A 12,618-nucleotide genomic window follows, 5' to 3' on the forward strand; every position below is an offset into this window, starting at 1 on the left:
GCTACTTTAACATCATTAATATTTTTAAACATCACTATTGTATCTTAGTTTTGCTACCTTCCTAGAAAGCCATACTATGACCAAACAAAAATAGGCATGCTAAGTGCATAAGAAATCTAAAATGTCATATAAATGCTGAATAATTAACTGTGATATCAACTGCATTTGCTGCAGATGCCCACACAATTTGGAGATTCCTGCCTTGAAAAAGACAGTTTCTGCTGGCGCCCAGTTCAAAATCTCCTCCCCTGGGAGAGGGGTGAAGAGAAAAGCTGAGGACAAGAAAGTACCTCTCTGATTGTTTTCACTACTTCCCGGCTGCTCAGATAAGAGGGGTACGTTCAATGAACTTCTCTAATGGTGAACGGGAGAGAAAACAGGGTTGAATCCTCCGGAACGCCCTACGGGGTCCTGCCGAGCTGGTGAAAGGAAGAGAGAAAACAGGGTTGAATCCTCCGGAACGCCCTGCCGAGCTGGGCAGTCGCCTGCCGCGTAGAAACAAAGTTGTCGCCATAGAAACTGTCGCCGTCGCAACTAGAGACTGGGCAAATGTTGCCTGGAGAGGCAGTTGCTGAGTGCCACAGATTAGGATTACCTGTCACAACAATAGTTCATTACTCGAGTAAATGGAGGGTCAGTGAATGAGACTTTTTTACCTAACTCTCTTCCCTTAGAAAGGGCACAGAATCAGGATCTTCAAATTGTGGAAAACTGCAAGACTGGAAATTCGGATCCGTTGGAAAATAGATTTATATAAACACTCTCAAGGAGGATCAAGTCTTCAAGTGTCCCCATAGCGACTTCCCTGTAAATATTATAACTAATCAAGATTTTAATTTATCTTTTTTCTCTATCCAGTATTTGTTTAGACAGCACTTCTTTCAGAAAATTTTTGGCAGAGAAGACTAAGCTGTGTAAATTTTTTGAGTATGCATGAAGAGAGAAATGTGAAACTTTGCTATTTGAGGCTGCACAATGGATACTCCATCTAAATGATAATAGCCTACACAAATACCATGTGCATAAATAAAATTGGTAGATAAATAAATCCTGGTGGTGTATTAATGGCATATTCATTCAACAAATATTTGAGCATCTTCTATGTGCCAGTCGGCATGTAAAGAATTTTTTTTTAATGAGAGTACAGCCTACACTATTGTGTCTAGCAAACAGTTGTTCCTCTAGAAATTTCATTTGAGTCAGTGAATGAACAAATTGAAATTCCTCCCAGCTTGTAAAAACAAACTATTTTCTGTGGAAAACAAAACACTTGTGATTTTTTTGTCACAGTGTCTTTTTAAAAAATTTTATTGAAATATAGTTGATTTACAATGTTGTGTTAGTTTCAGGTGTACAGCAAAGTGAGATATATATATATATATATATTCTTTTTTAAGATACTTTTCCATTATGGGTTATTACAAGATATTGAGTATAGTTTCCCATGCTATACAGTAGCTCCTTATTTGTTATCTATTTTATATATAGTAGTGTGTATATTTTAATCAAAAACTCCTAATTTATCCCTCCCCCACCTTTCCCCTTTGGTAACCGTAAGTTTATTTTCTATGTCTGTGAGTCAATTTCTGTTTTGTTAATAAATTCATTTGTATCATTTTTTCAGATTCCACATATAAGCAATATCATATGATATTTGTCTTTCTGTGATGTTTTTTTGACATGTCAATTTGGTTAGGCTAAACTACAGAACTGAACGGAGGACAGTATTATATCATGCACTCAGCTTCTCCCAGTTACTCAATCAAATACTAATCTAGGGCTGCTGTGAAGAGATTTTGCAGATGTAATTCAAGTCCCCTGTAAATTGATGTTAATCTAGGGAGATTATCTGTGTGGGTCTCACTCAGTCAGTGGAAGTCCTTTTAAAAAGTTTTAGACATGCCCTGAGTTAGACTCCAAACAGCAGCTAGGTGTACAGGTGCTCTCCCCTTTCTGGCTCTTTCCTTCCTGACAGCCTGCCCCTACAGATTGTGGACTTGCTTCATGATCCCCTACAGTTACATAAGCCAGTTCCCTGTAAGAAACCCTATATATAAACATACAAACAATGGATACATATAGGGTATATATATAATCTACTGGTTATAATCTTAATCTTCTGCTTCCCTCATTAGATCCTAACTAATACAATGTACATCTTTTGTCAAACAGGTTTTAATAGGTATAATTTACATACTATAGAATTCACCATTTTAAAGTATATAATTCAATGGGTTTTTCAGTAAATTTATACAGTTGTGCAACCACTACCAAGATCCAGTTCTAAAAAATTTCCATCACTGCAAAAAGTTCCCTTGACGTCATAAACAGTCAATCCTCACTCCCACCTCCAGTCCTAGGCAACCACTGATTTACTTTTGGTCTCTATAGGTTTACAACTTCTGAAAATGTCATGTACATGGAATCATGTATTATGTGGTCTTTTGTGTCTGGCTTCTTTCACTTAATAATGTGTTTGAGGTTCATCTATATGTAGTATGTGAGAGAAGTTCATTCCTTTTTACTGATGGATAGTCTTCCATTATATGGATATATCATATTTGGTTTATTCATTCACAAGTTGATGGACATTTGGATTGCTTTCAGTTCGGGGCTATTGTGAATAATCCTTGCATGAACATTTGTGCACAAATCTTTGGATGAACATACATTTTCATTTCTCATTGGTAGGAATTGCTGGGATAAATGATAAGTGTACGTTTGACCTTTTAAGAAACTGTCAAACTGTTTTCCAAAGTGGCTGAAAGATTATACATTTCTACCAGAAAAATATAAGCATTCCAATTTCTCCACATCCTTGCCAACACTTGGTATTGTCTATCTTTTTTATTCGAGGTATTTGAATGGGCATACAGTGGTATCTCATTGTGGTTTTAATTTGCATTTCCCTAAATGCAAATATGTTAAATATCTTTTCGTGTGCTTATTATCCATTAACATATCTTCTTTTTTGATGAAATGTTTATTTAGATCTTTTATCCATTTTTAAATTGGAATATTTCCATTTTTATCATTAAGGGGTAAGAGTTCTTTACATTCTGGATACAAATCATTTATCAGATAATTTGCAAATATATTCTCTTGGCCTGTAGCTTGCCTTTTCATTTTCTTAATGGTATCTCTTTTTTTTAACATCTTTATTGGAGTATAATTGCTTTACATTGTTGTGTTCGTTTCCGCTTTATAACAAAGTGAATCAGCTATACGTATATATATATCCCCATATCCCCTTCCTCTTAAGTCTCCATCCCACCCTCCCTATCCCACCCCTCTGGTGGTCACAAAGCACTGAGCTGATCTCCCTGTGCTATGCAGCTGCTTCCCACTAGCTATATACTTTATATTTGGTAGAGTATACATGTCCATGCCATTCTCTCACTTCGTTCCAGCTTATCCTTCCCTCTCCCTGTGTCCTCAAGCCCATTCTCTACATGTGCATCATTATTCCTGTCCTGCCCCTAGGATCTTCAGAACAATTTAATTTTATTTTTTAGATTCCATATATATGTGTTAGCATATGGTATTTGTTTTTCTCTTTCTGACTTACTTCACTCTGTATGACAGACTCTAGGTCCATCCACCTCACTACAAACAACTCAATTTCATTTCTTTTTATGGTTGAGTAATATTTCATTGTATGTATATGCCACATCTTCTTTATCCATTCATCTGTCGATGGACACGTAGGTTGCTTCCATGTCCTGGCTATTGTAAATAGAGCTGCAATGAACATTATGGTACATGACTCTTTGAATTATGGTTTTCTCAGGGTATATGCCCAGTAGTGGGATTGCTGAGTCACATGGTGGATCTATTTTTAGTTTTTTAAGGAACCTCCGTACTGTTCTCCATAGTGGCTGTATCAATTTACATTGCCGCCAACAGTGCAACAGGGTTCCCTTTTCTCCACACCCTCTCCAGCATTTATTGTTTCTAGATTTTTTGATGATGACCATTCTGACCGAAGTGAGGTGATACCTCATTGTAGTTTTGATTTGAATTTCTCTAATCATTAGTGATGTTGAGCATCCTTTCATGTGTTTGTTGGCAATCTGTATATCTTCTTTGGAGAAATGTCTATTTAGGTCTTCTGCCCATTTTTGGATTGGATTGTTTCTTTGATATTGAGCTGCATGAGCTGCTTGTATATTTTGGAGATTAATCCTTTGTCAGTTGCTTCATTTCCAAATATTTTCTCCCATTCTGATGGTTGTCTTTTCGTCTTCTTCATGGTTTCCTTTGCTGTGCAAAAACTTTTAAGTTTCATTAGGTCCCATTTGTTTATTTTTGTTTTTATTTCCATTTCTCTAGGAGGTGGGTCAAAAAGGACTTTTCTGTGATTTACATCATAGAGTGTTCTGCCTATGTTTTCCTTGAAGAGTTTTATAGTGTTTGGTCTTACATTTAAGTCTTTAATCCATCTGGAGTTTATTTTTGTGTATGGTGTTAGGGAGTGTTCTAATTTTATTCTTTTACATGTAGCTGTCCAGGCTTTCCAGCACCACTTATTGAAGAGGCTGCCTTTTCTCCACTGTATATTCTTGCCTCCCTTATCAAATATAAGGTGACCATATGTGTGTGGGTTTATCTCTGGGCTTTCCATCCTTTCCACTGATCTATATTTCTGTTTTTGTGCCACTTCCATACTATCTTGATTACTGTAGCTTTGTAGTATAGTCTGAAGTCAGGGAGCCTGATTCCTCCAGCTCCCTTTTTCTTTCTCAAGATTGCTTTGGTTATTCAGGGTCTTTTGTGTTACCATACATATTGTGAAATTTTTGGTTCTAGTTCTTTGCAAAATGCCAGTGGTAGTTTGATAGGGATTGCATTGAATCTGCAGATTGCTTTGGGTAGTAGGGTCATTTTCACAATGTTGATTCTTCCAAACCAAGAACATAGTATATCTCTCCATCAGTTGGTATTATCTTTAATTTCTTTCATCAGTGTCTTATAGTTTTCTGCATACAGGTCTTTTGTCTCCTTAGGTAGGTTTATTCCTAGGTATTTTATTCTTTTTGCTGCAATGGTAAATGGGAGTGTTTCCTTAATTTCTCTTTCAGATTGTTCATCATTAGTGTATAGGAATGCAAGAGATTTCTGTTCATTAATTTTGTATCCTGCTACTTTAGCAAATTCATTGATTAGCTCTCGTAGTTTTCTGGTAGCATCTTTAGGATTCTGTATGTATAGTATCGAGTCATCTGCAAACAGTGACAGTTTTAACTCTTCTTTTCCAACTTGGATTCCTTTTTTTTTTTTTGCGGTATGCGGACCTCTCACTGTTGTGGGCTCTCCCATTGCGGAGCACAGGCTCCGGACACACAGGCTCAGCGGTCACAGCTCACAGGCCCAGCCGCTCCGTGGCACGTGGGATCCTCCCGGACCGGGGCACTAACCCGCATCCCCTGCATCGGCCGGCAGACTCTCAACCACTGCGCCACCAGGGAAGCCCTGTATTCCTTTTATTTCTTTTTCGTCTCTGACTGCTGTGGCTAAAACTTCCAAAACTATGTTATATAATAATGGTGAGAGTGGGCAACCTTGTATTGTTCCTGATCTCAGAGGAAATGGTTTCAATTTTTCACCATTGAGAATGATGTTTGCTGTGGGTTTGTCATATATGGCCTTTATTATGTTGAGGTAAGTTCTCTCTATGCCTACTTTCTGGAGAGTTTTTATAAAAAATGGGTGTTTGTTGAATTTTGTTGAAAGCTTTCTCTGCATCTGTTGAGATTATCATATGGTTTTTATCCTTCAGTGTATTAATATGGTGTATCACATTGATTGATTTGTGTATATTGAAGAATCCTTGCATTCCTGGGATAAACTCCACTTTATCATGGTGTATGGTCCTTTTAATGTGCTGCTGGATTGTTTGCTAGTACTCTGTTGAGATTTTTGCATCGATGTTCATCAGTGATATAGGCCTGTAGTTTTCTTTTCTTGTGACATCTTTGTCTGGTTTTGGTAACAGGGTGGTTTCGTAGAATGAGATTGAGAGTGTTCCTCCCTCTGCTATATTTTGGAAGAGTTTGAGGATAGGTCTTAGCTCTTCTCTAAATGATTGATAAAATTCACCTGTGAAGCCATCTGGTCCTGGGCTTTTGTTTGTTGGAAGATTTTTTATCACAGTTTCAATTTCAGTGCTTCTGATTGGTCTGTTTATATTTTCTATTTCTTCCTGGTTCAGTCTCGGAAGGTTGTGCATTTCTAAGAATTTGTCCATTTCTTCCAGGTTGTCCATTTTATTGGCATATAATTGCTTGTAATAATCTCTCATGATCCTTTGTATTTCTGCAGTGTCAGTTGTTACTTCTCCTTTTTCATTTCTAATTCTATTGATTTGAGTCTTCTCCCTGTTTTTCTTGATGACTCTGGCTAATGGTTTTTCAATTTTATCTTCTCAAAGAACCAGCCTTTAGTTGTACTGATCTTTGCTATTGTTTCCTTCATTTCTTTTTCATTTATTTCTGATCTGATCTTTATGATTTCTTTCCTTCTGCTAACTTTGGGTTATTTTTGTTCTTCTTTCTCTAATTTCTTTAGGTGTAAGGTTAGGTTGTTTATTTGAGATTTTTGTTTCTTGAGGTAGGATTGTATTGCTATAAACTTCCCTCTTGGAACTGCTTTTGCTGCAGCCCACAGTTTTTGGGTCGTTGTGTTTTCAATGTCATTTGTTCCTAGGTATTTTTTGATTTCCTCTTTGATTTCTTCAGTGATCTCTTGTTTAGTAGTGCATTGTTTAGCCTCCATGTGTTTGTATTTTTTTACAGTCTTTTTCCTGTAATTGATATCTTTCTCATTAGAGTTGTGCTCGGAAAAGATAACTGATACAATTTCAATTTTCTTAAGGTTACCAAGGCTTGATTTGTGACCCAAGATATGATCTATCCTGGAGAATGTTCCATAAGCACTTGAGAAAAAAGTGTATTCTGTTGTTTTTGGATGTAATGTCCTATAAATATGAATTAAGTCCATCCTGTTGAATGTATCATTTAAAGCTTGTGTTTCCTTATTTATTTTCATTTTGGTTGATCTGTCCATTGGTGAAAGTGGGGTGTTAAACTCCCCTACTATGATTGTGTTACTGTCAACTTCCCCTTTTATGGCTGTTAGCATTTGCCTTATGTACTGAAGTGCTCCTAGGCTGGGTGCATAAGTATTTACAATTGTTGTATCTTCTTCTTGGATTGATCCGTTGATCATTATATAGTGACCTTCTTTGTCTCGTGTAACAGTCTTTATTTTAAAGTCTATTTTGTCTGATATGAGTATTGCTACTCCAGCATTTTTTTTTTTCCCGGTACGCAGACCTCTCACTGTTGCGGCCTCTCCCGCTGTGGAGCACAGGCTCCGGACGTGCAGGCTCAGCAGCCATGGCTCACGGGCCTAGCCGCTCCGCGGCATGTGGGATCTTCCTGAACTGGGGCATGAACCCGTGTTCCCTGCATCGGCAGGCGGACTCTCAACCACTGCACCACCAGGGAAGCCCTCCAGCTTTCTTTTAATTTCCATTTCCATAGAATATCTTTTTCCAACCCCTCACTTTCAGTCTGTATGTGTCCCTAGATCTGAAGTGGATCTCTTGTAGACAGCATATATACAGGTCTTTTTTTTGGGTATCCATTCAGCCAGTCTATATCTTTTGGTTGGAGAATTTAATCCATTTACATTTAAGGTAATTATCAAAATGTATGTTCCGGGGGACGAGGGGAAGATGGCGGAATAGTAAGATGCGGAGATCACCTTCCTCCCCACAGATACACCAGAAATACAACTACACGTTGAACAACCCCTACAGTACACCTACTGAACGCTGGCAGAAGACCTCAGATCTCCCAAAAGGCAAGAAACTCCCCACATACCTGGGTAGTGCAAAAGAAAAAGGAATAAGCAGAGACAAAAGGATACGGACGGGATGTGTACCAGTGGGAGGGATCCGTGAAGGAGGAAAGGTTTCCACACACTAGGAAGCTCCTTCGCGGGGGGAGACTGTGGGTGGCAGAGGGGGGAGGCTTCGGAGCCGCGGAGGACAGCACAGCAACAGGAGAGCGGAGGGCAAAGCAGAGAGATTCCCGCACAGAGGATCGGTGCCAACCAGCACTCACCAGCCCAAGAGCCTTGTCTGCTCACCCACCGGGGCGGGCGGGGCTGGGAGCTGAGGCTCAGGCTTCAGTCAGAGCGCAGGGAGAGGACTGGGGTTGGCGGTGTGAACACAGCCTGCAGGGGATTAGTGCACCACGGCTAGCCGGGAGGGAGTCGGGGGAAAAGTCTGGACCTGCCAAAGAGGCAAGAGACTTTTCTTGCCTCTTTGTTTCCTGGTGCGCGAGGAGAGGGGAGTAAGAGCGCTGCTTAAAGGAGCTCCAGAGACAGGTGCGAGCCGCGGCTAAAAGCGCGTACCCCAAAGACATGCATGAGATGCTAAGTCTGCTGCTGCTGCCACCAAGAAGCCTGTGTGTGAGCACAGGTCACTATCCACACCCCCCTTCCAGGGAGCCCGTGCAGCCCGCCACTGCCAGGGTCCCGGAATCCAGGGACTACTTCCCCGAGGGAACACACGGCGCACCTCAGGCTGGTGGAACGTCACGCTGGACTCTGCTGCCGCAGACCCGCCCCGCAGTCCGTACCCCTCCCTCCCCCCAGCCTGAGTGAGCCAGAGTTCCCGTATCAGCTGCTCCTTTAACCCCGTCCTGTCTGAGAGAAGAACAGACGCTTTCAGGCGACCTAAACGCAGAGGCGGGGCCAAATCCAAAGCTGAACCCCAGGAGCTGTGTGAACAAAGAAGAGAAAGGGAAATCTCTCCCAGCAGCCTAAGAAGCAGTGGATTCAATCTCCACAATCAACTTGATGTACCCTGCATCTGTGGAATACATGAATAGACAACGAATCATCCCAAATTGAGGAGGTGGACTTTGAGAGCAAGATTTATGATTTTTTCCCCTTTTCCTCTTTCTGTGAGTGTGTATGTGTATGCTTCTTTGTGAGATTTTGTTTGTATAGCTTTGCTCTGACCATTTGTCCTAGGGTTCTATCCGTCCGTTTTGTTTTGTTTTATTTTTTTTCTTAATAATTATTTTTTATTTTCATAACTTTATTTTATTTTATCTTCTTTCTTTCTTTCTTTCCTTCCTTCCCTCCTTTAGACAACAAATCATCCCAAAATGAGGAGGTGGACTTTGAGAGCAAGATTTATGATTTTTTCCACTTTTCCTCTTTTTGTGAGTATGTGTATGCTTCTGTGTGAGATTTTGTTTTATAGCTTTGCTCTGACCATTTGTCCTAGGGTTCTATCCGTCCGTTTTGTTTTGTTTTATTTTTTTTCTTAATAATTATTTTTTATTTTCATAACTTTATTTTATCTTTTCTTTCTTTCTTTCCTTCCTTCCCTCCTTTAGACAACAAATTATCCCAAAATGAGGAGGTGGACTTCGAGAGCAAGATTTATGATTTTTTCCACTTTTCCTCTTTTTGTGAGTATGTGTATGTTTCTGTGTGAGATTTTGTCTGTATACCTTTGCTTCCACCATTTGTCCTAGGGTTCTATCTGTCCATTTTTTTGTTGTTGTGGTTGGGTTTTTTAAAATTTTTTTCTTAATAATTTTCTATTTTAATAACTTTATTATATTTTATCTTACTTTATTTTATTTTACTTTATCTTCCTTCCTGTCCTTCCTTCCTCCTGCTCTCCCTCCCTCCTTTCTTTCTTTCCTTCCTTCTTTCTTTCTTTCTACTTTTTCTCCCTTTTATTCTGAGCCGTGTGGATGAAAGGCTCTTGGTACTGCAGCCAGGAGTCAGTGCTGTGCCCCTGAGGTGGGAGAGCCAACTTCAGGACACTGGTCTACAAGAGACCTCCCAGCTCCACATAATATCAAACGGTGAAAATCTCCCATAGATCTCCATCTCAACACCAGCACCCAGCTTCACTCAACGACCAGCAAGCTACAGTGCTGGACACCCTATGCCAAACAACTAGCACAACATGAACACAACCCCAACCATTAACAGAGAGGCTGCCTAAAATCTTAATAAGTCCACAGACACCCCAAAACACACCACCAGACGTGGACCTGCCCACCAGAAAGACAAGATCCAGCCTCATCCACCAGAACACAGGCACTAGTCCCCTCCACCAGGAAGCCTACACAACCCACTGAACCAACCTTAGGCACTGGGGACAGACACAAAAAACAACAGGAACTACGTACCTGCAGCCTGCAAAAAGCAGACCCCAAACACAGTAAGATAAGCAAAATGAGAAGACAGAAAAACACACAGCAGATGAAGGAGCAAGATAAAAACCCACCAGACCTAACAAATGAGGAGGAAAAAGGCAGTCTATCTGAAAAAGAATTCAGAATAATGATAGTAAAGATGATCCAAAATCTTGGAAATAGAATAGAAAAAATACAAGAAACATTTAACAAGGACCTAGAAGAACTAAAGATGAAACAAACAACGATGAACAACACAATCTGAAATTAAAAATACTCTAGATGGGATCAATAGCAGAATAACTGAGGCAGAAGAACGGATAAGTGACCTGGAAGATAAAATAGTGGAAATAACTACTGCAGAGCAGAATAAAGAAAAAAGAATGAAAAGAACTGAGGACAGTCTCGGAGACTTCTGGGACAACATTAAACGCACCAACATTCGAATTATAGGGGTTCCAGAAGAAGAAGAGAAAAAGAAAGGGACTGAGAAAATATTTGAAGAGATTATAGTTGAAAACTTCCCTGATATGGGAAAGGAAATAGTTAATCAAGTCCAGGAAGCACAGAGAGTCCCATACAGGATAAATCCAAGGAGAAATACGCCAAGACACATATTAATCAAACTGTCAAAAATTAAATACAAAGAAAACATATTAAAAGCAGCAAGGGAAAAACAACAAATAACACACAAGGGAATCCCCATAAGGTTAACAGCTGATCTTTCAGCAGAAACTCTGCAAGCCAGAAGGGACTGGCAGGACATATTTAAAGTGATGAAGGAGAAAAACCTGCAACCAAGATTACTCTACCCAGCAAGGATCTCTTTCAGATTTGATGGAGAAATTAAAACCTTTGCAGACAAGCAAAAGCTGAGAGAGTTCAGCACCACCAAACCAGCTTTACAACAAATGCTAAAGGAACTTCTCTAGGCAAAACACAAGTGAAGGAAAAGATCTACAATAATGAACCCAAAACATTAAGAAAATGGGATTAGGAACATACATATCGATAATTACCTTAAATGTAAATGGACTAAATGCTCCCACCAAAAGACACAGATTGGCTGAATGGATACAAAAACAAGACCCATATATATGCTGTCTACAAGTGACCCACTTCAGACCTAGAGACACATACAGACTGAAAGTAAGGGGATGGAAAAAGATATTCCATGCAAATGGAAACCAAAAGAAAGCTGGAGTAGCAATTCTCATATCAGACAAAATAGACTTTAAAATAAAGACTATTAGAAGAGACAAAGAAGGACACTACATAATGATCAAGGGATTGATCCAAGAGGAAGATATAACAATTGTAAATATTTATGCACCCAACATAGAACCACCTCAGTACATAAGGCAAATACTAACAGCCATGAAAGGGGAAATCGGAAGTAGCACATTCATAGTAGGGGACTTTAACACTCCACTTTCACCAATGGACAGATCATCCAAAATGAAAATAAATAAGGAAACACAAGCTTTAAATGAAACATTAAACAAGATGGACTTAATTGATATTTATAGGACATTCCATCCAAAAACAACAGAATACACATTCTTCTCAAGTACTCATGGAACATTCTCCAGGATAGATCATATCTTGGGTCACAAATCAAGCCTTGGTAAATTTAAGAAAATTGAAATTGTATCAAGTATCTTTTCTGACCACAATGCTATGAGACTAGATATCGATTACAGGAAAAGATCTGTAAAAAATACAAGCACATGGAGGTAGGCAATACACTACTTAATAATGAAGTGATCAGTGAAGAAATCAAAGAGGAAATAAAAAAATACTTAGAAACAAATGATAATGGAGACATGACGACCCAAAACCTATAGGATGCAGCAAAAGCAGTTCTACGAGGGAAGTTTATAGCAATACAATCCTACCTTAAGAAATAGGAAACATCTCGAATAAACAACCTAACCTTGCACCTAAAGCAATTAGAGAAAGAAGAACAAAGAAAACCCAAAGTTAGCAGAAGGAAAGAAATCATAAAAATCAGATCAGAAATAAATGAAAAAGAAATGAAGGAAACTATAGTAAAGATCAATAAAACTAAAAGCTGTTTCTTTGAGAAGATAAACAAAATTGATAAACCATTAGCCAGACTCATCAAGAAAAAAAGGGAGAAGACTCAATAGAATTAGAAATGAAAAAGGAGAAGTAACAACTGACACTGCAGAAATACAAAAGATCATGAGAGATTACTACAAGCAGCTCTATGCCAATAAAATGGACAAACTGGAAGAAATGGACAAATTCTTAGAAATGCACAACGTGCCAAGACTGAATCAGGAAGAAATAGAAAATATAAACAGACCAATCACAAGCCCTGAAATTGAAACTGTGATTAAAAATCTTCCAACAAACAAAA

General features: G+C 39.0%; 1 protein-coding gene across 1 annotated transcript in view; it reads right to left on the reverse strand.

Annotated features, from left to right (window-relative positions):
- Positions 1–12,618, reverse strand: part of DNAH12 (dynein axonemal heavy chain 12) — a 236,187-nt gene that overhangs the window by 212,174 nt on the left and 11,395 nt on the right. Inside the window, exon 2 of the mRNA XM_027121150.1 lies at positions 291–419. The gene's annotated coding sequence lies outside the window, so the exon portion shown is untranslated. The remainder of the gene's footprint in view (positions 1–290; positions 420–12,618) is intronic.

The sequence above is a fragment of the Aethalodelphis obliquidens genome, unplaced genomic scaffold (genome assembly GCF_003676395.1).
Source record: "Aethalodelphis obliquidens isolate GAN/ISIS:26980383/991018 unplaced genomic scaffold, ASM367639v1 scaffold22, whole genome shotgun sequence".
Classification (NCBI taxonomy): domain Eukaryota; kingdom Metazoa; phylum Chordata; class Mammalia; order Artiodactyla; family Delphinidae; genus Aethalodelphis; species Aethalodelphis obliquidens.